The 27,306-nt window shown below is 38.5% G+C and overlaps 1 long non-coding RNA gene across 1 annotated transcript; it reads right to left on the reverse strand.

Annotated features, from left to right (window-relative positions):
- Positions 1–24,501: 24,501 nt before the first annotated feature.
- Positions 24,502–26,989, reverse strand: LOC143416532 (uncharacterized). The gene is made up of 2 exons (XR_013096920.1): positions 26,508–26,989; positions 24,502–25,064 (listed from the first exon to the last, which is right to left on the reverse strand). It is a non-coding gene; the product is annotated as an uncharacterized LOC143416532 (long non-coding RNA).
- Between the last annotated feature and the right edge of the window lie 317 nt (positions 26,990–27,306).

Consider the following 27,306-nt stretch of genomic DNA (forward strand, 5'->3'; position numbering starts at 1 on the left):
CTACAATGTAGCTTGCCATTGTAGTATAAAGCGCTTTGGGGTCCTTAGGGACTGATTAAAGCGCTATACAAATGCAGGCCATAAGTCAGGTAAAGGTGCACAGTGACTCATTTATTATTTGCACTTCTTCCCAAGAGCAGAACACGTTATCTTCAGTTGTTTAATTGTTTGAGAAACTGCGGGTTCTCTCTGGGTACTCTGGCTTCCTCCCACAGAACAAAGACACATATATGTATACATATGTACATAGATATTGCTTTTTATTTTTTTCTCTCATTGTATATTGTTTTCTTTTCTTTACTTTTGAACCTTTTATGGTCCAGCTATCCAATTTCGCTGTGCAAGAAACCACGCAATGACAATAAAAAGCTCTAAGTCTAAGGCATGCAGTTAGTGGGGTTAGGTTAATTGGTAACTCTAAATTAACTGGCGACCTGTCCAGGGTGTGCTCTGCCTCTCACCGTAAAACAGCTGGGAGAGGCTCCCATGACCCTGGATATGTGGGGCTGTAAGGAGAAGGGGAAGAGGATGGACTGAATAAAAGTTTAAGAAGTTATTTTTTTCATACATGTTGTCAGTTCATAGAAAGAAAACTGAAACTGGCTGAAGTCGATATCGGCGGCTCTTGGCAATTGCAGTCTCTACACACTAATGTAACACTGAAATCAAATCGGAAAACTGAATCTTTTAACTTGGATTATGATGTAGTGAAGACAGGAAAAAACTCCAGAAGAATCAGCCTTACTGTCAGAATATTAAAGTAATCAAACGTCAACCTACCAAGCTCACAGGATAGTCTAAACTCCAACCAAAAATAATCCCCCAAAAATCTGCAGTTTCCTCATTTTGCTAGAGTTTGACTTTATAGCTTTTACAAAATTATTCACTTTGTGAGTAAATAATTGTGCTTTCTGTGAAAAAGCAACAGGAATGGTTGATTGGGAGCTGTTCCCATAAAATTAGGCAGCAAGTTGTATTTGGGCCGATTTTCTGCTGTAGAAAGATGGCCATTTTTAACTCTCGCTTTCATTTTACTACAAAGAATTTCTTTGTGACTTAACTGCAAATATACTACGATAACAGAGGCAGAGAAAAAAAAACAAGAAAATCCTAACTGTGAAAAACTGCAACAGGTAGACATGAGTCTGGAAACCACTGGGTAGCATTGGCACAGAAAGAACATTAACATGAAACTATCATTTAACTTGCACAAAGCTCTTGAATTGCATCTGCATAACCCATAATGCCATGTGGGAATAATCCCAAGCGTGTGAGTTTTATTATTTTGTTTACTACAAAATGCCGTCCAGAAAAAGAAATGCCACCTTGCACATTGAGGCTCCAAGAATTCAATGCGAAAAAAGTGTGCAGTCTAAAAAGAAAAGAGATTAATGTTCCAGTATGAGTGGAGATTTCTGGGCTGCATTCAATTTACAGAAGCAAATAGGAAAGCTGAAAATAATCAATAGAAAGAGAAATTTCTGAAATCCATCTGATAGCTCCACAATGACGCACAAACCAAAGCATGCCAGTCATTTCAAGATTAATGTGTGGGTATCCATAGCCTCCCCCTAAAACCAGTTATTCACTTGAGTCTAGCAACAGTGAGCTTACCCGTGCCACATAACTCTAAAGAAAAATCCAGAAATATTAAATGCCTTCCAAAGTTTGTCTGGTGTCACCAAGATTCCACCTCTCTGCCTTTTTCACAGTGACAGACGTTAAACATTATATCCAAATTGGATCTGGGAGATGCGAGCATACTCTGCATCTGCTCCGAGGGACATATACACTGAGGCGGCTGATCGTTCGAGGAGGCACTGAAAATTGTGCTGTCATGGTAGAAAAAGCTGAGAGATTAATACGGGTGCATTTCACTGCCATCATCTCGCTTTCATTATCAAGTAACAAGCGCTGGAGAGGAAAAAAATAAATAAAACTGCTTCACTGCTCAACCTGAGATGCGAGTGTGACATTATGTTGACAATTCAGTGTGTGGGTACTGTTCAGACAGATACAGGCATATCAATGCAAGCCATTACTGTCTTTAGTCGATTGGCTTAGCTTTGTGCTGAGGTGTAATTGCGCAGCTGTCTGGCATTAGTCCTCCCAAACAAATTGGTTTGGGTAAGACTGCCTTCCAAATGCTGTATGATGCACAGTGAATGCACACAAGCTCTCCTTTCGGTTAGCTTCTAGTGCGTGACAATCACTGTTTTGCCGTAGCTTGCAAACATTTGTCATGCTGTTGTGAAGTGGCAGTTATGAAATGTTTAACATATCAAAGGTCAGAGTTCGTGAACTGCCTGTGATTCTTGTTCATCAAGCCGACCATCGAGTTGAAGAACTGTGGTGAACGCGCAGAGATGTTAGCGCTACATCTAAGTTAGCGCTTACACTGTTTATACTAATGTATGCTCAAATGTGGAAGGCTGTGGGGGTAATGTATTTCTGATCATACCTCTGTCATGGGATTTGAGTCTTTGTGACTTGTTTGTTTGTTTTTTTGCCTTGTTCACATGGTAGTTTTTTTTTGTTTGTTTGTTTGTGCCCATAGATTACACATTTTCCTGCAACCAACTGGTTTGCCACTGCGTGGCGCAACCACTTTCACTATGGCAGTGTTTGTAATCGCAATTCGAGTTATATTTTTCTGTACTTTTGTCATATTGGAAAATTATAAATAAAGTTGGCAAAAAAACAACAAAAAAATAGATATTAGCGCTACATCTAAGTTAGCGCTTACACTGTTTATGCTAATGTATGCTGAAATGTGGAAGGCTGCGGGGGTAATGTATTTCTGATCATACCTCTGTCATGGGATTTGAGTCTTTGTGGCTTAATACATTCATATGAAATACCATTTCAGTTATCTCCTTACAAAGCCCTGGGCTACATGATACCGAGGGGGGAAAGCATGTTCTCAGCAAGTGATACTCCTACTGTAGTATCCTTTGGGAATCCTTTGCTATCATGAATTCCGGGCCAGATAGAGAAAATGTGGTCTGGACGTTGCTTACATTTGCTCCTTCACACATTTAGTAAGTAGAGCTGGAGATGGGTTGTGACTATCTAACATATTATCTTGCTATCGGGACAGTTACCTGCTCTCCACAGACTTTATACTAGGGACGTGTCAGGGTAAAATTCATACAGCGTTTTACTGCCACATGAAGTTTCTCTAGGTAAAATCTGCAAAAGCTCATGTGCTTTCTGTATCTGTGTGGAAATAAATTGCTTATTTCATAGCTAATAAAAGCTAATCAGGATGTTAAGAGGCTTTAACTGCTACATAAGACAACTGGAATGTGCTGCTTACATTGTGATAGTGCCACAACTGTCATATAAATGTATACCTTTTCCTAGTCCTCGGAGTAATGTTGGCAACACTGATACATCTGAAAATCTATCAAATACTGCGGTCCAGAGAATGAGCCAGATATTACTTAGATGTGTTATGCTCTCAATCCCCTTTTTAGTGTATTTACATTCAGTACTATAAAGTCATTATTTTTATTGAACGCTATAAAATCTGACATTCATAACCTTGACTCAGACTGCCTGCTAAACCCAAGGGCTTCATAGAGAAGTTATGTTGCATGTAATTGAGTCTGATCTTAACTTTGATAACTGTTAACAGTTTTCTATGTAGTACTGAGTTACTGCCAATATATTAACAGAGAACTTCAGATTCCTACTTTTTATTTTTTTATCCTTAAAGCTGATGCATACACCAAATCTATTTCTTCGTAAGTTAATAAATTAGTCAAGGCAGATAAAATTGCTGTTGCTCCAGAGAGCTGATGAGAAAAATGACAATTATATGCTCAAATACATAACCCAGACGTATGGGTTAAAGCATTTTATATCACCTAAAGCCTCAAAAATTTTGAATGCCACTACGTTTGGGTTCTGTTTGCTCAGAATTCACCATTTTTAGACAGAAGGGTGGAAAGTTTTACTCCCCGAAAATACTGAAAAGACCTTTTGGATGAGCCGTATCAGAGAGCAAGCCATTTCACTTTCCTAGTAATGTCATTAAAAATGATCCCAAAAGCAGCAACACATAAAATATGATTTAAGTAAATGTTGAGTTAATTGACTGGAATTAGCAGAGGTGAAAGGCTGGACTTTTCCATACGGGCATACTTGTTGCTCAATACAGCCACATTGACAGGATTGATTAAGAATCAATGATAAAACACCCACTGTACAGCTGTGGACACTATCCACAGAGCTCCAAACCCATTTTGTTCCAGGCTGTGTAAACATGAAAGCTTTATAGCCAAAATGAAATATTTTGATATGTGAATCAAAATATGAGAATAGGCTCGTTTTTGAAGACATTGAAGTCTTTCTACATCTAGGCAAGAAACATCATAAAGCAATGGGATACCTGCCATGCAATTACATAAAGTATTTCATAATTTTCAAACGATAAACCCAGGACATCAGTTTTGAACCAAATACCTGAGAGTCTCTTGGGCTTGCCTACAGTCAGTCCTATACCTAAAATGGAAATCGAATACGAGTTTCTTTCTTTCTCTAGGGGAAAAACATTGATTAAACTTTTTTTAATCAATTTTCATTTCTTAGACACAACTGAGCCCTGAGATAGACTGAAGACATATCAAGGCAATATCCTACCTCTTGCCCTATGACAGGGGTGTCCAACTCCAGGCCTCGAAGACTGGTGTCCTGCAGGTTTTAGATGTGTCCTTGATCCAACACGACTGATTTAAATGGTTAGATTACCACCTCAACATGTCTTGAAGATCTCCAGAGGCCTGCTAATGAACTAATCATGCGATTCAGGTGTGTTGTCCCAGGGTGAGATCTAAAACCTGCAGGACACCGGCCCTGAAGGCCTGGAGTTGGACACCCCTGCCCTATCACGAATGGGATAGGCCTTAACCCCGGCATGACCTTGAACTGGATAATCAGAAGAAGATGGATGGATGGATGGATGGATGGATGGATGGATGGATGGATGGATGGATGGGTGGGTGGACAGATGGACCATAAGTGAGCTTGGTAAGCTATAATTTTAATTCATGTTACTGATGGCTTCTTTTCTGTTTAGCAATATCTTGAATCTGGGCATAAAAAAAAGAAGTTTTTGACAGTAAAATTTGTCTGTAGTCAGCACAAGTGTGGTTAATAGAAAAGTGGGGGGAAAAGATCAAATGGGTTTCTATGACGGCTTCAAGTCAGCAGTCTTTTAACAAATCAAAACATGATTAATCTCTCCCATAAAATCTGTGGAACGGAGCAGCGTTTTTATGAATGGACCTTCAAACTCCTCAAGAGATGATTAATCAATGTCTGCTGGAGTCAGAATTTTTTTTTTCTTAGAGAAAAGTGTGACTTTTGTCAGCTTTGACTCTAATGAGTTCCCCTGTAGAATTGCAAATTACAATTAGTTTTTTTTCTGTTTTTTTTCTGCCTTTGTACTCATCATCAGCCCATGATACACATAATGTCAAATACGATTATGAAACACAATAGAAACTGTACTTAGCAGCCAGTGTCAGACCTCATATTTCAAAGAAAACACAGAAGGAAAGCCTGGAGCTGACTTTAAAATGTATTGTTTAGTTACTTAACTGAGATAGTCAAAGGTATTAAAGGTGTTTGCAATAATTTTCATTTGCAAGGTCCTCATGGGTGAAAGAGATTTTTTTTTTTTATGATTTTGCAGTACAGTTAAATGATCTGTTAGTAAATCTACGCCTACTTATGTAGTTTTACATCTAATAATTCTAGCTGATGTAGTATTCATTGGAATGACTGTAAAATAAAACCCTGTGTATTATTCTGTTATCCAAAAATATCCTCGATATCTGTGAGTTCTCACACAAGCTCTTACCCCGCCGGACTCGGCAGTCTCAAACCAGTTAGGGAAGCGACGTGAAATGTAAATTCCAAATTTTACTTTCAAACTAGCTTTGAGCGTTAAGGAATAGCAAACCGCTCCTATGAAAGTTTCATTCCAGCCCTTTTGACGGTAATCCCTTTCTCATCGCTCCTTTGAACGCTTTCGGTGCAGTTAAAAGAGGAACAATCGATAATGAACTGAATCTGGCCACATTAGAGCCCCCATCTGGGATATAAATGTTCTCTTCCCCCAAAAATCCATAACATCACGGGTGAAATGCAGTGACAGAGCTAAAGGCAGAATATGTTCTCAATGCACTGGGCTTTTTAAAAAAATGCTTTGTTTTGTTTTTTACAAACTGAAAACAATACAGCACTTGCATCCATTTAGGGATCCATTGGCGTCCATCCACTGAGCCTTGCATTGTTCTTCTGTCAGTTTCATTCACATGTAGAAGTGTCTCAGGAAGATGACTGAAACTTTAACTGCATTTTTCCTCAAATGCCACCATATAAATTAACACGCTCTCCTTTGCAGTGTTCATTTGTGCTCTTCTTCCATTGTTGAATCCGGGCACGTATGCCCTACTCCCTCACCTGTTTCCCACAGGGTCATATTCCACCTCAGTTAATTGAGTAATTAAATATTTTTATATCCATGCTGGCGTGAGTTGGGACAGCCATATAAATACTGTAATAACAGGGCTGACTTTCTGCTATGAAGGTCAAGCTTGTTGCACAGACTTCTCTCTGCCCCTTAAATATTTCATTACTTCAAAATGAAAAATAGTACCCCCAATTCAAACATACCTGCAAGTCATTCAGAAAGGCTTTCCGATGCAGAATTTACAATATAAGCAGGGCAATTTTGTTTTGATTTACCTTTTTTTTCGAACCGTCATGTTAAGATTGACTTATTTCTGTTTCTCTATAATTCTGAGAAACAGAGATGTGACTCACCATCAGAAATGGATGAAATCATATTGCAGGTGTTCTGAATCAGCCCACTCTGATTCAATAGGACAAAAGGTAAAAATGTAAAAAAAAAATTTAAAAAAAATGCCAGTGTAAAATGCTGTGATTATAAGCAAATATTCGATATTATAAGTTGCATTTCTGCCATTTTGGTTGAAAAATTACTTCATTGATTGAAAAATAACCAATAGTGCGCATATAAATGTGCTGTTAAGTAGATCAAATAGTAGACATGAAGGACAGCCAATTGGTAGATGACTATAACACAGACATTGTACTAAGGAACCTGCAGGTTAAAGATGATTAAACAATACGACTGTATCAGACGTTTGTAATCTCACTGGGCTGCAGTAATGTGCAAGAAACACCCATGGAGATACAATATTAGTAGGACTATACAGTTATCTGGGAACTGCAGATGCATTTTATTGAAATATGGGGGACTGAACTGTGGGACTACTAAAGGCTATGTTATCTTGCTGGCAGTGATAAGCCAGCAAAGAAAACCTCCCACTCTGTTGGTCACCAGCAGACTGTCATGGTTACCAGTGTTTCCACGGTAGATGCTAACTTATCTACCAGCACTTGCAAGCTACTCTGCAAACAGAAGTGACACTGAAATGTGGGAAAAGTTTCACAGTAAAGGTTGTGCATTTTAAATTGTGTTAGTGACAGTGTTAAGGTACAGCTTTTACTTCTTTGAGGATTGTGTTAAACTTTTTCCACTTTTTCAGAGGGTTTGCTCTTTATTTGATCTTTATTATGCAAATTACAGATTTTTGACTGGTTTTAAAAAGCAGCACTCAACGGAGATTGCTCTTTTGAAGGTTTATAATAATGTTTTAATGGGTTTTGGTCAGGGACTTGTTCTGTATTGCTTCTCCTTGACTACAGTGCAGCCTTTGATATTTTGTAACCTAAATTAACTCTCCTCTAACATTGCCTAACGTACTTTGTGGGTTTCCATAAGGTTCAGTTCTGCTACTATAATAATTTTCTTTCTTTCTTTATCCTTTAGACTGCATCATTCAGTCTTCTTCTGACATTTGTTATTTATATGCCGATAACATTCAGCTATATATGTCTATTAAGCCTTGCCAGCTACTACTCCCAGCTACTCCCATCCTACTCTACTGTTATACCCAGGTCAGTAATTAGCTCTTTAGAAGTTACTAGTTCCTTCTAATCTTTTTGTTCAACTGCTAAATCCGATGTTTAAAGTCTTTGTGTAATATCTAATTCCTCTCTTGACTTTCATTCACATCTATCAATCAGCATTTTATCTTTTAATTTGTAACATATGACATCATTGCCCGAACTGTAGACAATTAGTCAAGCGTTTCTGTCATTAAATTACACTCAGCAGATTTTAAGACTCATTTAAAAATTCTTGTACCTACATACGGAGCACTAACTGGCCAGGATCTGCACAGTTTTTTCTACCCTCTTGTTCTTCGTACAAGATTAAAGACCGAGGGGGGACAGAGCCTTTCAGTCTGTGGCATCAAGACTTTGGAACAGACTTGCCCTACAATTATGTTTAGCTGACTCTGCGGACTCTTAAAAACTTTTTTGTTTAAGCAGGCTTTTTATTGAGACTTTATTGACTGGAAGTGTTTTTAAACAACTCCTATCCCCAGCCTTCCTGCAGATAAAAAAATGATCCCCTTAATGCAATAAGCAATAAAGAAATTAATTAATGGACAATTAAAGGTAGGCTCCAGTGTCAGACACTAATCTTCCCTTAGCATTGCCATGTAGCCATAAGCATGCCAAGGTTATCCTAGGATAACACTGATCAGCCTCCCTGTTTGCAAGGTGCCAGGCCCCTGCTGTCCAATCACCATCACAAAGCTCACCTCTTTGGCATTTGATGATGCACAGTGAAGACCCTAATGTTAAACATTAATTATTCCACAGACCAGGACTAATTTGACTAATCAGCAGTTATGGGACCGAAGGATGCAATCACTTGAGTGGCAAATGCCAATATCCACACTGCTAGTTGGGGCAAAGGGAGGGGTGACTATGGATCAACAAGCCAATATGGAAGAACTGATCCATCATTTTGTCAGCCATTGTCCTGAGGGTGCATTGTGTGTTTTTTCAATGAGGAGCAGCGAGAGCACTGGTGAGGAGGGTCAATGAGCGCCGCCTCCCCGGCGATTGTGCAGCCATGCTAACAACTGACTGCTAAAGCTTTTAATTACAAAACAGCAGCAGGCAGAGGTGAGGGAGGTGCGTGCCACTCTTATCATCAGTATTACCGCTGTACAAAATGCTGTTGTGTCAGTAATGGTGCTCCAGCAGTGGTCTGAATTTTAATCAATCATTTGAAAAGGCAAAATGAATCAAAGGCCACATGTAGCCATCATCATATCATAATACTCTTAAAAACCCCACTATCAAAGCAGTCCAGACTCATCCGAATGACTGTTATTAAAGACATTGGACCGAAGGGTCTGTGAACTCATCTTCAAACAGATTGTGTACATGTTGAACCCTATTGAATCAAAGTGGAAAAGAAAAACATAAAGTGGCCATATTTCAATGGTGCATAAATTATAACCCTCTTTCCTAAAAATGCACTCAATTCCATTCCAGCTTCCCACGCTATACAAGCGTAGCATTTACAGAGAGCTTTTAACCGATTGCATTATTTAAAAAACCACCCCAACGCACAAAAGCAATTTGGTAGAATAGCAGCCGTAAAATATAGCTTTCAGTATTCAGTCGTGGGCACAAATGGTTTGTCTTTCATCACGGCTTTTTTCCTGTGACTGCTTCTGTCCTCTTGTCAGACATGGCACCCGCCGCCCCCACCCTGTTGCAGAGAGCATCATAAATGTTACTGCTGCACTCCAGTACAATTGATCTCCCATCAGGTACACTTGAACCCTCCAACCCCACCCAATTCACAGAGCATTTTCAAGGGCTCTTTTTGAATTCTCTCATTTGATTTTTAGCAGTGCCTTTATAGGAAGCAGCGATGCAGATGTCCAAACTTTCAAAAGGTCAAAGACAAGAAGACAATGGGTTTTTAAAAGCACTGGAAACACAATTTCCATTTTCTGGGATATGGAATTGAAGGTCTTTTGATAACTGTACAGAAAACTCCAGGAAAACGGGGAAGGAGAGAAATTTCTTTGGGTTTTAACTCATCTGGTTAAAAGCTGAGAAAAGGGGGAGGGGAACCATGCAGCTAATTAAAATGCTGAGACTGTGTAACCTTCTGAGTTTCTATGTTTAAGCATGGCTTCTTGCTCCACCAGAAAGTGGTAAATTAAATCAGGTCTGAACAGTGACACGCCGTGAGAGACAAGTTCAATATGTATGATTTATCTACTTAGACAAATGAAATCACTGTCAGCTTATTCTTACGAAAAGGTTTCGATGTCTCCTCCTTGGGAGCAAATGCAATTTGTATCAAATTTGATTTTGTCAGAAACTTTTTTCCCCCTCCTTCCCATCATGTCCCGTGAGAATGGCTTTAAAGGGTGAACTTGCAGTTTGTTTTCATTCCAGATGATAGAAAGTGCCCTTCCACTGCCATTGTCATAGTAATGTACTCAGTTAGATCTGATTTAAACCTGGCGATGACACGCAGCGAGACAAGTAAGCATTTTTATTTATATGAAAACTGCAAGTTAAAATTATCACCAGTGTTCATACTGAAGTGTACCTAATGAATTGAATTCTTTCCAATAAAGACATATTTACCTTGCTCGTCAAATGACTTGCACAATTTCATTACCGCTGTGCGCAACGGAAAATTAGATCACTTTGTCGTGGAGTATTGATTCATTTAAAATGATTTTCTAAGCAGCTAAGGTAAGAGTACTGTTAAACAGCCAGCATATGCACAGAGTGGAGGTCAGGGTGGATGGGCAGGTCAACAAAAAGTAAGATATTTGAAGCAGCTGGACACACCTTGCTTCCTGCCAGCTGGTGACACACTGTCTGCAACTGAGATACGTTTAGTTTATTTCTTTAAAGCTATCTGAAGACCTCTGATAGTACCTTAATATCTCAATCAGTGGTTGGCCAGTGATTGCATTGAATTATTTTGCTGTAAGAGACCAATTGCAATATACAACCATGATTTTTGCGGTTTCTTTCACAGTCAGATGCCAAGTCTGTACACTGTCCAAAAGTCGGGATCTCACACATGCAGTGAAGAACTGTACTCTGGTAGAAAGGTGTGTACGCTGATCTGCGAGGACAGGTTTAAGCTTGTTCCATTTCTCAAATGCTTGACGCTCGAGCCCAGGGTCTGCATGTGATGGTGTAACCTTGGTTTTAGTAGCTTCTAACGATCTTTATTCTATTTACACAAACAAAGCTTTCTTGGTTCTTGCTGGCTTCATTGACATTAAAGGGCATCATTTCTATTTTGGTGTATGAAATTTCATAAATCTGTATAGCGTGCCAAAATATTGCAGTCAGTTTGAGTCAGTCAGTGCTAATAAGTGGAACTTGTCTATTACATGACTCTTTGCAAGCTTGTGTTGTGGTTAAATTCCTGTATAGAAGCAAGGATGTGGAGCACGTGTATTATTTAGTAGTTAAATCACCACCTCGGAGCAACTACATCATCATTCATGGAGGAATTTCTGAATTTCTGTCACATATCAATGAGGTTCTGGGTGGAATTTAAAAGTAAATAGTTCATGTAAATTTCTAGGTTTCAGACAGCAGTAGATTTATAATTTTTTGGCAAATTACCAAAGTCAGTCGCTGTATTATCATCATATTTCATCTAATTGCCAGCTTGATCCTATTTAATTGCAAGCTGATAGACTAATAGCACACTGACTCTTGTTTTACCGCCTTGTTGATCCACCAAACTTTGTCTGAAGACAGCAGCTGACGACTGGTCCCAGGCCTGGTCCATATCTTTGAAAGGACAGTTAAAGTCTTGCAGCAGTCTCCAACCACTGTTTTCACCAGTGTGACTACAATACCACGTTTTCCTACTGTAACTAACTGATGGACTGCCATAGAAGTGCTGACCTGTTAGTTGTGCTAGCTGATTTAAGCTAAACAAAAACCAAACTGAAGTAATAGTCTTTGGAGCCAACGAAAAACGATTACAGCTCACCAGAGAACTTCAATCTATACACCTAAAAACTACCAACGAGGTGAAAAATTTGGGTGTAGTGGTGGACGCAGACCTAAACTTAGAAAAACACATTAAGACAATAACAAAGTCAGCTTACTATCACCAAGAATATTTCAAGGATAAAAGATCTGATGTCTCAACAGGACCTGGAAAAACTAGTCCATGCATTCATCTTTAGTAGGCTTGATTACTGTAACAGCATCTTTACAGGTCTACCTAAAAAATCAGTCAGACAACTACAGCTCATTCAAAACTCTGCTGCTCGAGTCCTCACCAAGACCAAAAAAGTGGACCACATCAGTCCAGCTCTGAGGTCTTTACACTGGCTGCCTGTCCGTCAGAGGATAGACTTTAAAGTTCTGATGCTGGCCTATAAAGCTCTGAATGGTTTAGGACCAAAATACATCAGTGACCTCCTGACCCAGTATGAACCTTCCAGATCCCTCAGGTCATCTGGATCCGGTCTTTTATCAGTTCCCAGAGTCAGAACCAGACACGGAGAAGCTGCATTCAGTTTTTATGCTCCATATGGGGCAGCCATGGTTATGGGGTGACTGTGGTTCAGGGGTTTGGGACGCTCATTTTATAACCGGAAGGTTGTCGGTTCGATCCTCAGCTCTATCTGTCTTGGTCGTTGTGTCCTTGGGCAAGACACGTCGACTACTGGTGATGGCCAGTGCAATATGGCAGCCTCGCTTCTGTCAGTCTGCCCCAGGGCAGCTGTGGCTACAACTGTAGCTTGCCTCCACCAGTGTGTGAATGTGAGAGTGAATGAATAGTGGAATTGTAAAGCGCTTTGAGGGTCTCGAAAATCGCTATATAAATGCAATCCATTATTATTATATATCTGAAACAAACTCCCAGAAAGCCTCCGATCAGCTGAAACACTCAATTTATTTAAATCCAGGTTGAAGACTCACCTGTTCTCAGCTGCATTTGAATAAAGCACCAAACCCACACTGTTTTACTTTTAAGCTTAAATTTCAAAACTTACATTATAACTACTGATTTTATCTACTGTTCCTTTCTCTTTTTTTCCATTTTAAATCATGCTTTTTATTTGTTTATGTTTTTTAATGTTTCTGTAACGCACTCTGAATCACCTTGCTGTTGAATTGTGCTATATAAATAAACTTGCCTTGCCTATTAAACATCCAGATTTTTAGCTATTTCTGCATCGTCCTTATATTAAATGCAACTGCTTCAGTTTATGATCACACATAAGAGCGCCTGGTAAACTTTGCCTTTTCTGCCACAAGCAAGAGGAGCACATGTTTAAAAAATGCTGACACTGGAGGTGTTTAAAGCAGCCTACGCCTTCTAGTTTCCAAATTATACAACTGTCAAATACTTTGGTTCCAACCAGCCTCTTTCAAGTAGGAAACTTGAAAGCTTCTTGGATGCAGTCGGCAATGTGCACGGTGATACAGTTCTGACTGAAGCAAACGCTCTTTGAAATGTGTAATCTCGGGGTGATTTGTTGATATCTCTCCTGCCGTCACCTATGGAAACTCGGCGCTTAAAATTATTTACTGACCTTTTCTTCACATGTTCCATTATGTAACCATTTATCCAGCCGCACTGAAGATGCCTAAGAAGAAGAGCTAACAGATGTAATGGCTGAATTTAAGTGCATTTCCCATTTACCTCAGCTCGCCCAGCCTATTTAGGTCCCCGTGGTCTCATCATTTTCTGAATAGCATATTCAGGGGGCAGCACCAGTCTGAATGATAACAATGACAAATGTGCTTATTTTCATTCGGCAATCACATCACCTCCAAATCCATAGTCATTTTCTCCAAAAAGGATATCCACATTAGCTAACTGGGTGATTTATGAACTTGTCCACAAAGCTTTAAACACAGAAACGACAAAGAGGAGGTTGGATAATCTCCATTATGTCACTTAGTAGAACTCTTAAGTGAGGTGCCCATGCACTTTTCAAAGCAATGACACGCTAGATAATGACCATTAGTTTAATTACATGCAAAAAAAAGCCTATCTAAATACCACATGGCTGAGCATTAAACACATTAATTTGTACCTGAAGTGCAGCCTTCTTTAAGAAATATTTTGGCAAAGTGATGAGAGCTCTGCAATAGCCTTGGTACTTTCCATTTATGAACTATAAAGCAATTTGAATTCAATCACATGCACAATGCTGAAGAAATAAGCATGTTTTAAACATGAATAGGAAGGGAAACATATTCATGCTGGAGCTATTGGACGTATTATTCTGCATGAATGTCCCGTCAGAAGGTTAATTTGACTTTCACCAATGTCAACAAGGTTGCAAATGAGAAGATGAAAAATGTCCTGCAGCTACAGTTTTGATGTAAACAAACGCAATTTTGGAATTAGCTGAAGACCTTGTGAAATCAGACTGGTTTTAAACATAAAGGGTAACAAGTCAGGAAGTGATTACTAGTGAACCACAAGAGAAATGTCCACGCATGAGATGTCTGAACCAGCAGATGCTGAGAATGGATATTATTCATCGTTAAATCAGCACTCGAAATTCCAGGCAGAAGCAAGCTTCATGGGAGATGGTGCCAGGAAAATGCAGCATCTACAGTAACTATGTGTTCACACAATCCCAGGAAAATGGGAAAATTCACAGCAGTTTAAAGTTTATTGTTTAAAGCTGTATTCATGAATAGCTGTAGCTATAGTTATACATCCTTCCTTTCTTCCAGTCTTTATTACTTCATTGTTTTATATCCAAACCAATCCTGTAAGCATGATTGAAGCATCTATAGACCAAATGGCAGTTTCATGAAATGACAAAGTCAATAACCAACGTCATTAAAGTGACAGATTAACTCCAGCATTATTGAAATGGCTCAGCTGTGGCTACTGCTAATGCTTAGGGGTTAAGAGTAGTTGCTTGTCACAGTACTCGGTGCAGCATTTGATGGCCAAGCATGAGAACTGGTTAAAACTGGAACACTGTGGATGCAAATCTGTGGATGCAAATGCAGACTGCAACCCTACTGCATCATTCCAGTATTGTAGCAGACATTAAACCAGGAATATGAAACTCATTTTGCATCGTGTGCCACTTTGATCTTGAGTGATCCGGACCAGCTGAACTCTCCTTTCTATCAGTGTAAAAAAGTTTAGCTCCACCCTGAATCCCTGTGTAACCACAACAGCACATCTCATTTACTTTTCTGAGTAACAAAAAATTTGATGCTCTCACACATCAATAAAGGCCTCAGAAATCCTGAATTTTGTGGACTCTTTTAATCTATGTAACATTTACTCTCAAACGAGTTCCTTAGCCACTTTCACGAAAGCAACCCTATTATTACTGCCTCATTATTAAAGAAAAAGGTGTGGAAAGACACTAAACCTGTTTTTTTTTCCTCTCAGGACTTTTGTTTTGCCTTTTGTTGTTGTTTTTGATGTTGTTCCTAATGCACTGATTTGCATTAATGGCTTGAAAAATCAATTAAATGCTTTAATTGCACCGAAAGTTGTTTCAGACATCGAGCACATACACAGGTGTCCGTCCATCCATTACACAGATGTAAAAGACAGAAATACACTGAATCCTGATAGAAGTGACCATGATGTATCCAATCAGGTTTTTATGCAGTAACTTGTTTATTGGATCCTCACATTCTTCATTTATTTTGTTGTTCTACTTGTTAATACTACAAATTTACTATGTCGCTCTATTCCACACACAAAATTTGCAATCTCTCCTCTGTTGCTCTCCCTGGGATTTGGTCCACATTTTCCCCATTAAAAGTTCTTCTGGGGACTTTTTCATTATTCACTTCAATAGCCTAAAGACAGAATGTTTTCTATGTGCAGACTGCAATGCGCCCTAAAGAAAATTTAGCCGTGTCTCAGCGATAAAGTAGGATTTTTGGGTTAGACAAGGTCCTTCTTTATGTCCAGTTTGTTATCCTATTTTGAAGCTCAGGATAAGAGGGATATGAAGCTCGGGGATATCCACAGCCAGTCTACCTGTTGAAAATAGTAACATCCAGATCTCATCTGTGAGAACCAGCTGGCGAAAGCGAGAACTCTGGACTACAGATAAGGAAAAGTGTGACCTTAATCCCTTAAATGGAGCTTCTCATGGCAGGAAAGGGAGTGTGTTAGCCAGTTTCCCCACACCCACGCGGTACTCTCACAACAATATCATCCCACTGATGCTCAGTTGCTTCATTAGGCATCCTGTGAGTTGATTAAAAAGAAAAGAAAAAGTATTTCACAATTGCTCCCAATCTAATCACAATTAGAGATAATAGTTAGGGATGTAACTTTCTGGATAAGAAATCTTCTAGCTCAAAATCTAACGTGGCAGCTGCTGAAATGCTTAAATCTAGGACTTAAAACTAGACTTCAGAAACCAGACATCAGATGATGTCAATGTGAATAAGTCAAATTATACTTTTTCAGTATCTTCAATACATACGCCACCTTTTCAAGAACTACAGTTACATACCTTCCAGCAGCTTAATATCAGAGTTGCTTGATTTTGCTGAAAGAAAAGGGTTAGGAGATATGTTAAATTCTATAGTGCTTGTTTATCTTGCTAACTTGGCCTGCTGGACTATGAAGTATAGATAGAAGATAGCGCTGATACATCATCTTCTAGGGCACACTAGTGTTGTGACAAGGAGCTTAACCGGATTCCACCTATACACACCGCTAATTGTGTTGCAGTGAGAATGACCCCCCAGGTTAAGCCTCAGTCAATGCAGTGCTTTAATTGGTTTTAGCTGTAAACGACTATTTTGGCATTTCCATGGTGTTTTAGAAATATCAGCAAATATCATAAATATCCTCCACAATGGTCAAATGTATTTCTTTTTATTTTTTTAAGGTGACTGCCGAGTTAAGTTTTAAGTTTATGGAAATTTTCAAAAGAAAAAAATGTAATTTTTTGTAGCTAATGTGAATATAAATATATAGAATATAAACATCCATGCAAGAAACCACAAATACAAATGATATAAAGTATTGATCCTGTTCTGACAGTTTTTATGTGAGCCCAGTTTATAGTCACTGGTTCCCACTGTCCAACCTTTTCACCGTGTCAGTGTATTAATACAAGACAGTTTCTATTATGTGACAAACAGGGAGATCTCTCTCTAACAAAACATCACTATATGACACCTGGAATAATTCAACCAATAATGGAATTGGTACATTTGGGTTATACCAAGAAGATTAATTCCAAACAAAAAACAACTTGTATTTCTAACTATACAGATTGCCAATCAAGATATAAGGACGACATGGACAAAATGACTGGGCCGCCTGCACATTGCACCTCTTTTTAGGAGCTGCTTGGTCATGGAAACCCACATCACGAAGCTCCCGGCACACAGAGTTTGTGCTGATGTTAATACCAGAGGAGGTTTTGGAACCGCTGCAGCTTTATGGCAGTCCACTTCCTAAACTCTTCCACTGCACTTTCCCCCCCTCCTAGATATTCCACGGTCAGCTGTTAGTGGGATTGTTGCAAACTCACTTATTTTAATATCCTAACTATCTTAAACAACTAAGCTCATTCAAAAGATACACAGGAGCCCACAATGCAGCTGTCATATTGCACCAGTGAAGGTTTTTAGCATGAAAACTATAAATCTCTGAAGAGTGCAACTTTTAAACAACCTTTAATCTGCTAAAAGAAAAGAAAAAGATGAATGTATGGCTGTAGCCTATTGTGTGCAATGGCTTATTTGTAGATAATTAAAGTTACTTGACAACAATTAGGAACAATTAAGATGCCAATGGGCAGGTAGTGAATAATCTGCCTGCTGTGGTACCCTGAAAACTCCACTCAGTACTCAGTCCGTAATTACGATTTACGTCAGATTAATAATTGCAGTAAGCTTGCGGTGCATGGAAGACTGAATGTGAAGCTAGACGCTAAGGTGATACTTCATTATCTATTCATTTAGCATTACAGCATAATTAATACACTGTTTGTGGCTGACAGGCAGTATTATGAGAAAATATTGTACCAGTTCAACATTTCTCCAGGCCTTTGCTCCCTGGATTCAGCAAACTGTGAAACACTTGAGGACTTGCAAACAAGTATGACATTTTCACCCTGAGGGACTGCTTACATTAAATATTAGCACTGACAGGTGTAGATTTCTCATGCCAACAAATCATCAGGGGAAGTGTTCTCCTACATTCTTAGGAGTAAAGTCACTAGACAAGGCAGAAAGCACCGACGTTACTTTGAAAATTGTAACCAAAATGATCACGGAAAGTGGAATATTAGTCAACAGGCATTGAAGAAGGTGCCAGTGAACTTTCCAAATGCAAAAGTAATGTTTAGTTTGTACAGGTCAGCAGGGACGTACGAATTCTTTAACAATTAAAGTACAGCACTGGAAAACAAGATTGGCAAAAAATCTTTTAATGTGGTAAAATGTCCCATTTTAAAAATTTCCATGTAACTATGTAACCATATTTTCTAACCACACATTGAATTTTACTATTCACCATTTAAGGGAAAGTCCAAAAGCTTCTATAACAAATAACAAAACAAACTGACAAAAACTTAGCAGGACATTTTCAGTTTTTTCTTAACAGTGTAACAAAATGTCATCATTATTTATTCATAATAACAAAGCTTTACTATTTTGGCCGCAACATATTTGTTTTGGATCTCTGCTCTACTTAGTTTGCTTCGCTGCTCTATTGTTAATCTGTCGCTTTTTATTACTGCCTTTCTTTAACGTACAGAGCTGTGCCAGAGGCATGTCGATATTGCTGCTAATTCATCGCCTGCTACCTGTTGTTGAAAAAAAATATGGATTATTTAACACACTGGTTAAAATTTTATACCGCTGGGAAGAAAATGGGTTGAACAGATGGAGGGAATTCAAGGTCTTTTGCAAAACTCAAAAAATAAGGCAAGTCAAAATAAGCACGGCAGGTTAGGTAAGTGGTAATATTGTTTCACAACACAGTGTACTTTAGCCTTTTTACTGCAGTCATTTCAAGACGAAGAATAACATAAACAAGTAAATAAATGCTGTCTTCAAAAAGTAATGTAATATAAAGAAATTCAGTATGAATTCTGGAGGTTGAAGCATCAACTTGTATGCAAGTTCCCAGCAGAAGTTCCCAGCTGCCTCGGGGAAAACACACATATGTGAACTTCAAAGTCCACTGAACAACAGATCCACTGTTTGAGAGTGAAAAACATATTAAACAAACCTTTTTACAACTGTTTCTTCATGATAAAAATGTTATAGTAATGTTTTAGAAATGTTCTCTCATAAAGGCAGAAAATGAAATTTAGAGCCAACGGGGAGATTAAATGTTTTTGAAAAGTATTTTAAAGGCACCTCTAATGTATGTAAATCAATGCTCCCCTGCTCCTTTGTATAACTGAAAGGACAGGCTATGTGGCTACAAAGTAAGAGCAGGCATCATTATTAACTGCTACACTGCCCCCTGTTGGTGATACACAGATGTGTACAGTAAGACTGTGAATAAATGAAAGCCAGCAATTTCATATGACATGTCTTCACAACTGAATGTCGCAATGACCTTGATCTACCAAAGCCCCTGTGAAAAATAGACTTAGGATTATGTCAAGTAAGAAGAAAAAGTGAGGTACTGAAGCCACATTGCTCCACCACTACAATGCATACATACCATCATCCAGGAGTTTTTAATGTCTGCATTCATTGCATCTCAGTTTTAGGTCAGCGATTGAGTGAGAGGCTACTAGAACCTCACTTAAAATCATCAAGATCAGATTTTAATTTAGCTGTTTTGATATGATTGCAGGATCACCGAAAGTACATAGTTTCACATGAATTCTGCAATACTGGCAAACTGCAAAACATTTGCTTACTGTCCAAGAAGAGTGGATAAATCAAACCGATAGCCTTGAAACGCTCCTGGTCAGTCACAATGGGAGCTCGAGGAGGGGATGTTAGGAGTGAAAGCCCACACATTGGAAAATGAACTGCCGTCTTTCAGACCAAAATCCCACATGATGGGGAAGCAGTGAAGTGGCACTGCACTGTGACAGCGCCTTGTTAGTGACTTTAGCTTAAGAACTACTACTGCATTGGCTCCTTCCGAGAAAGTGCTCGAGAAAATGAATAGAAAGAGAAATAGGGTGGGGTAGCAGATAGGGTAGTTATAGTCACGGGGCGGGAAAAAAAGAAAGAGGGAAGAGTGTGGAAAAGAGAGATACATGCATGGCCATGGATCACCGGTCCTCTCTAGTTCAAGGAAAGTTCATTGGAACTCTTGCTCGGATTCATGTCATCTGTTTAGCTGTTCATTGGTCCCTGGGGCACATCTCGCTGCCTTTACAGTCTGTTCAACTTGACAAAAGGGCAGGAGGCTTATCAAATCTCCAGCAGCCAGGAACAGGTTCCCGGCCAAATTACACATTTCAAATGGAATTCACAATACCAATTATGCATCTCTTCCAGTATGGACAAAGTGGTTTCAGTTTCTCGCTGGCAAATATAAGCATATGATGGTTTGGAGCTTCTGAAGGAAAAACAACCAATAATTTGGCAGACAGTAATAGTAGTCTAATTACAAACGGTCCCTGTGACAGTGAGTAAGTCGGCATGCAGAAGGGTATGAAAAATGACTCCTTCTGTCTTTGTCCAGATGACTGAAAAGCAACGGGAATAAATAGGAGAGTCATATGTAATTGCTGCAACAAATGCCAAAGTGGCAAATGGCTGTTGTCAAATGGCGACAGCTTTATGCATGTAAACAGGGGAATTAAGCAGAGGATAACTCACAAGCCCGACTCCAACTATGAGGCGGTCTCAAGAAAAAGTTTGTGAACCTTTTGAATTTCTGCAGCGATTACCCATGAAACAGATTGTGTATATAACTGAGATATAGATGAAGATCACTATGTGAATAAGCAAATAACGTGAAAGCACTTCAGCTTTTCAGGTCTGCGTTGAACACAGAGACTATTTTATGTTAATGTTTTTCTAGACATAACCAAGTAAAGCTAATCAAACAGCTACTAAAAATGAAAGTAATTAGTGAATAAAAGCAAAGCTTAGTTCCATGGGACTGTAAGTTTCTTACTGTGACTTCAACACAACTTCCCTCTTAAGGTGGACTATCAAAGTGAAAGTGCTACAAATGGAACATAATTTACTGCGAGTTCTGCAGTATTTAAATCTGGAGATGGGCAGTAATGCGTAATCCGATTACTTTTTTCAAGTAACAAGTAAAGAAGGGATTCCTATCGCAAAAAAGTAATTCGATTACTGTTACTTTCCCGTAAGCATTCTGCATTACTGCGTTACTAAACCGTGGTTTTGTTTGTGAGTGTGACTCGTGACAACGACGTACAAGCGTGTGACGTCCATGGTAGCAACAGACGTGTGTAGATCTACATATGGAGCGCGGGAGAACTTAAGACTGTGCAGCGTTTAAAGCTCGGAAGTACTGACATTACTTTGAGTTTGATTCCATAAAAAGCGACAAAAACATTAGCGAACGCTGGACACTCTGCGTGGGCGGGAAACTTCTTTCTACAGCGAAAAATTTCACTTCAAATCTGAGCAAGCACCGAGCACGCTGCCACAGGAATGAGAAATTCACAGAGGAACCCCCGGATACCCCCCCTTACTTGAACCTCCACTCCTGATAATCAAGTGAAAAAAGGCTTAAGACCAACAGGACTTAGTGCTGCTGAATCTTTGATTTTAATTATTTGTTGCTGCGTTTTACTTGCATCTGATTAAAAGAGTGTAAACACAAAACATAATTTTATTTTATATGCTGGAATATGCAGAAAACAGGTTTAAAAGTTAAACAAATTTCTTCAAGTCAAAGACTGTTGCATATAATTTGCAATAAAGTTAAAAGATTAAAACTAATTAAAAATTTTTTAAAAGAGACTTTTTCATTTGATTACATTTTATGATGGATTGTGCAGAAAAAGTAGAATTGAGCTGAAAGGTCTCTTGCTTTACAACGTATTCAGGTTGTGTGTCATGTTTTTAAAAAAGTAACTAAGTAATAAAATAACTAATTACCATTTTCAAGTAACTTGACCAAAACTGTTTAAATCTGCATCTACATCCAGTATATGCATAATTATTCATTATAATGCTTAGTTTCTCAGTTTTGTACGGTGGCTGGGAAGTGCAAAGCGCAACAAATTAAAAATCCGCAACAAATTAAAAATCCGCAACAAATTAAAAAACGGCAACAAATTAAAAATCCACAACAAATTAAAAAACCGCAACAAATTAAAAATCCACAACAAATTAAAAATCCACAACAAATTAAAAAACGCAACAAATTAAAAATCCACAACAAATTAAAAATCCACAACAAATTAAAAAACGCAACAAATTAAAAATCCACAACAAATTAAAAAACCGCAACAAATTAAAAATCCACAACAAATTAAAAATCTACAACAAATTAAAAATCCACAACAAATTAAAAAACCACAACAAATTAAAAAACCGCAACAAATTAAAAAACCGCAACAAATTAAAAATCCACAATAAATTAAAAAACCGCAACAAATTAAAAATCCACAACAAATTAAAAATCCACAACAAATTAAAAATCCACAACAAATTAAAAATCCACAACAAATTAAAAAACCGCAACAAATTAAAAATCCACAACAAATTAAAAAACCGCAACAAATTAAAAAACCGCAACAAATTAAAAATCCACAATAAATTAAAAAACCGCAACAAATTAAAAATCCTTGACGGAAAGGGATTGTCTGAAATACCGGAAGTCGAGAGTGATGTCACGAGAGGGGGCGTGGCCAGGATTTTTGGTTGAGGCGCCATGTTTCTGGGCCGAACAAAGCGCTAGCGAAAGAGGAGCGAAAGTACACGGATAACACCAGCTATGGTTCGTACTTGCTGTGCGGTCGGTTGTAAAGTTAGATCGCACGACCGGCAAGGGAATAAGGTTGAAAATGGTTTATCTTTTCATTCTTTCCCCACCTGGAAGCAACATGAGGCAGCTCATGTATCGGATGTTACCAAAAGAAGGCGTCTAGTCTGGATAGCAGCTGTGAGACCAGCTGATATCCAGTTCTCTTCCATCTCCAAATATCTGTTGGTGTGCTCCAGACATTTTCATTCCGGTAAGTTATAGATCTGTTCATATCACTCTTTATCGGTCTTTTAAGTCTGACATCACTAGCCGTGTCTTGGCTCAAACTCCCAAGAGCACCTGCAGGTCCATAAATCACACGATCACTGTGGCATCACTGAGTGTTGAAAAACTATCTAAAGTCTTTCATCTGTAATAAAATGATCAGCGTTCTGCTCTACCATGTGTAACAATTGAGTTTATCATCCAGGCATCCATGAAAACGAAATTAGCAGGAAGTTAGCTCGCTAGATTCCATCTAAATACAATATAGCATGTCCTAACTGAGGGATTTTGGAAACAAAGTCAAACGTACAGCTCTGCTATCACTTCCAACATAAATGAAGACAGAAAACTAAACAGCAGTGACGTTTGTAGGGTACTGAAGTTTGGCTAGCTGGTGTAAAACGATGTGCTACGTGACCGTTAGCGACACAGCTATGTTAGCATAATATAAACACTAACTTTTTCCACTTGATAAAAGTTATCGTGAGGATTCTCGGTGGTCAGGAACAAATGTAATCGCATGGCAGGATGCTGTAAACGGACCAAACTTCAGCCAGGAGAACAACTGAGATAATCCATCCACAAGGATGAATAGGATTAGTCATTCATATACTGCTGCATGGGCTGGGCTGTAGCTACATCGTAAGGTTTTAAAAACTGAGCTTTCAAATGATTAGTGGTGATAGAAGCAGTGGGAGGCCAACAGTGGTCACTTACTGTTTTTAGGAGTTTTTTGAGATTAAATAGAAGACAATACAAAACATTAAACATGTTAACAACACAAAACCCATATTAAACGCAGACTACTTCAGGCCTGGAAGCAGGATTTGTCACGCCATCACTTAAAGACCAGATAGCCTATTAGTTTTCTTTTCAATGCACTCTGAGGTCATAGCAAATTAGAAAAAAAAAAAACATCCTAATGAGTGATTTTGCAGAACTACGTGCTATTTATAGACTTGCTAATTATTTGGCATTATTGCAGCAGACCAGCCAATGAAATGGATGAAACATCGTGACTGGGTTCCAGCGCTACACAAGGGACCTGCTTCAAACATACCACCATGCCAATCAGATTACTTCTTCCATGTGAGGGTGAAGAGGTGACCCTTCTGGATAAGATGGTGAAGGTTTGCTGCCGTTTTGATGAACAGTGTGGTAGTAAAACCAGGGGAAAATGAAACTTGCTCCTGTTAAATATTCTTAAGTCTTGTGCTGTATAAATAGCGGTAATTTTTCAGAAGATAAATTGAAGTAATTGATAGTAAATTAAGTAGTGTTAGTAGTGGGTGATATCGTGTAAATGCTGTCATGATTTTGTGTAAACATTTTGTCTTTTATAAACTATAAATGACATGGATTCTACATTGTAACTGATGTGATGTTCTATAATAAAAAAGAGGCAAAAATTAGTTTGTTTCTTTATTGAACTTTTGAACAGTGGTACTCAGTCAGTACATATTCAGTAAATGCAAATTATTTACATGGCAGTGCACTTCAGGCATAAATCTAGATCCTTATATAAAACATTATGGGTCATTCCCACAACCCACAGCTTTACTGTGCTCCAGCAAAGTATCCAATAGCAGTGACAACTCCTCCACAGTAGCAGGTGGGATTTTTCTTTTTTGAGGACGGCTCCTTTTACTTGTCAATACGGATGGTCTGTTTATGTTTTGATCCAGAGCCGTTTTTGGGCAGCTGAAGAGGAGAAGTCTATCTTATGGCCAACCTCTGGCTGTATCTTGGTCATATTACCCAGCAAAACCCAGTATGCAGGTTCATCTGTAACAGCCCTTGTGCCACAGATCCGCATTGTTGCTTCTACTTTAAAAAGAAGAACAGCGACATGGCTGCAGGTCTCCACGACTCCGGCCATACAGGTGCAGTGGGCGGCTTCAACCTTCCCTGTGATGCTCACAATGACCCATGGCTGCAATGCTGGTTCATTCAGTCTTTGAGAGTGCAGTACCTGAAACATACAAGTTACTAGTTAATTTAAAGACAAAGACTCTAATGAGCTAAGGCCAACATAAATGTGTTTTATCTACTTTCAAATCCATTTATCATAAATGTAACAAAGTGTTTAGAAAGTTAGCACATACATGTAATTTTCCATTTTTTTATGTATCCATCTATAGAACGCTGCATGTTATATTCCAAATCTGCCTGTTCTCTTTCAGAAACCTGACTTCAGAAAATGAAACTAAAGTATGTAATCACTTTATGGAGAAAGCATAAAGTTTGACTTTAGGTGACAATTATGGACACGTAATATGATAAGGAGATTCTGCAGGTCATTAATCAATGTATTATAGTAAAAAATGTATTTTTGTGACAAAGGACACAAACACGGAAGCAAGATATGTAATTAGGATTATTTCTAATAAATATGAATAAATAATTGCAATTTCTTTAACCACTGAGAATAACTAAATCCTTCAGGACAATGTCACATCAATGCACTGAACTCACTATGGCTACGTTCACACTGCAAATCTTAATGCTCAACTCCGATTTTTTTGTCTGCTTGTTCACACTACAAATAAAATGTGACAGCAAACGCGCTCCTTTGTGAACCCTCAAAGTGGCCCACATATGCAAAAGCAGATGTCACACACAACACGCTCTGTTTAGACCCAGACCAAACAGTATTGTTTGACTGATGGCCCTTAAATATAAAGACTTGTTTCAGACTTTGCTTTAAGTTATTTTGTTATTTACATATGGCCTAATAATTATCCTTATTGCCATTTTAGAGAGGAGCGGTGCTTCAAAGGATAGTTGCAGATTTCTGTCAGAATCTGCAGATTATACAGTACAAATAAAATGTTCATGTTGTCTTCCCAACAGTTTCACTAACATCTACACGGGATGGACACGAAGCGCCGTTGTTCCTGACCACCGAGAATCCTCACGATAACTTTTATCAAGTGGAAAAAGTTAGTGTTTATATTATGCTAACATAGCTGTGTCGCTAACGGTCACGTAGCACATCGTTTTACACCAGCTAGCCAAACTTCAGTACCCTACAAACGTCACTGCTGTTTAGTTTTCTGTCTTCATTTATGTTGGAAGTGATAGCAGAGCTGTACGTTTGACTTTGTTTCCAAAATCCCTCAGTTAGGACATGCTATATTGTATTTAGATGGAATCTAGCGAGCTAACTTCCTGCTAATTTCGTCTTCATGGATGCCTGGATGATAAACTCAATTGTTACACATGGTAGAGCAGAACGCTGATCATTTTATTACAGATGAAAGACTTTAGATAGTTTTTCAACACTCAGTGATGCCACAGTGATCGTGTGATTTATGGACCTGCAGGTGCTCTTGGGAGTTTGAGCCAAGACACGGCTAGTGATGTCAGACTTAAAAGACCGATAAAGAGTGATATGAACATATCTATAACTTACCGGAATGAAAATGTCTGGAGCACACCAACAGATATTTGGAGATGGAAGAGAACTGGATATCAGCTGGTCTCACAGCTGCTATCCAGACTAGACGCCTTCTTTTGGTAACATCCGATACATGAGCTGCCTCATGTTGCTTCCAGGTGGGGAAAGAATGAAAAGATAAACCATTTTCAACCTTATTCCCTTGCCGGTCGTGCGATCTAACTTTACAACCGACCGCACAGCAAGTACGAACCATAGCTGGTGTTATCCGTGTACTTTCGCTCCTCTTTCGCTAGCGCTTTGTTCGGCCCAGAAACATGGCGCCTCAACCAAAAATCCTGGCCACGCCCCCTCTCGTGACATCACTCTCGACTTCCGGTATTTCAGACAATCCCTTTCCGTCAAGGATTTTTAATTTGTTGCGGTTTTTTAATTTGTTGTGGATTTTTAATTTGTTGCGGTTTTTTAATTTGTTGTGGTTTTTTAATTTGTTGCGGTTTTTTAATTTGTTGTGGTTTTTCAATTTGTTGCGGATTTTTAATTTGTTGTGGTTTTTTAATTTGTTGTGGATTTTTAATTTGTTGTGGATTTTTAATTTGTTGCGGTTTTTTAATTTGTTGCGGTTTTTTAATTTGTTGTGGATTTTTAATTTGTTGCGTTTTTTTAATTTGTTGTGGATTTTTAATTTGTTGCGGTTTTTTAATTTGTTGCGGTTTTTTAATTTGTTGTGGATTTTTAATTTGTTGCGGTTTTTTAATTTGTTGTAGATTTTTAATTTGTTGCGGTTTTTTAATTTGTTGCGGATTTTTAATGT

This window comes from Maylandia zebra, linkage group LG3 (genome assembly GCF_041146795.1).
Source record: "Maylandia zebra isolate NMK-2024a linkage group LG3, Mzebra_GT3a, whole genome shotgun sequence".
Classification (NCBI taxonomy): Eukaryota; Metazoa; Chordata; class Actinopteri; order Cichliformes; family Cichlidae; genus Maylandia; species Maylandia zebra.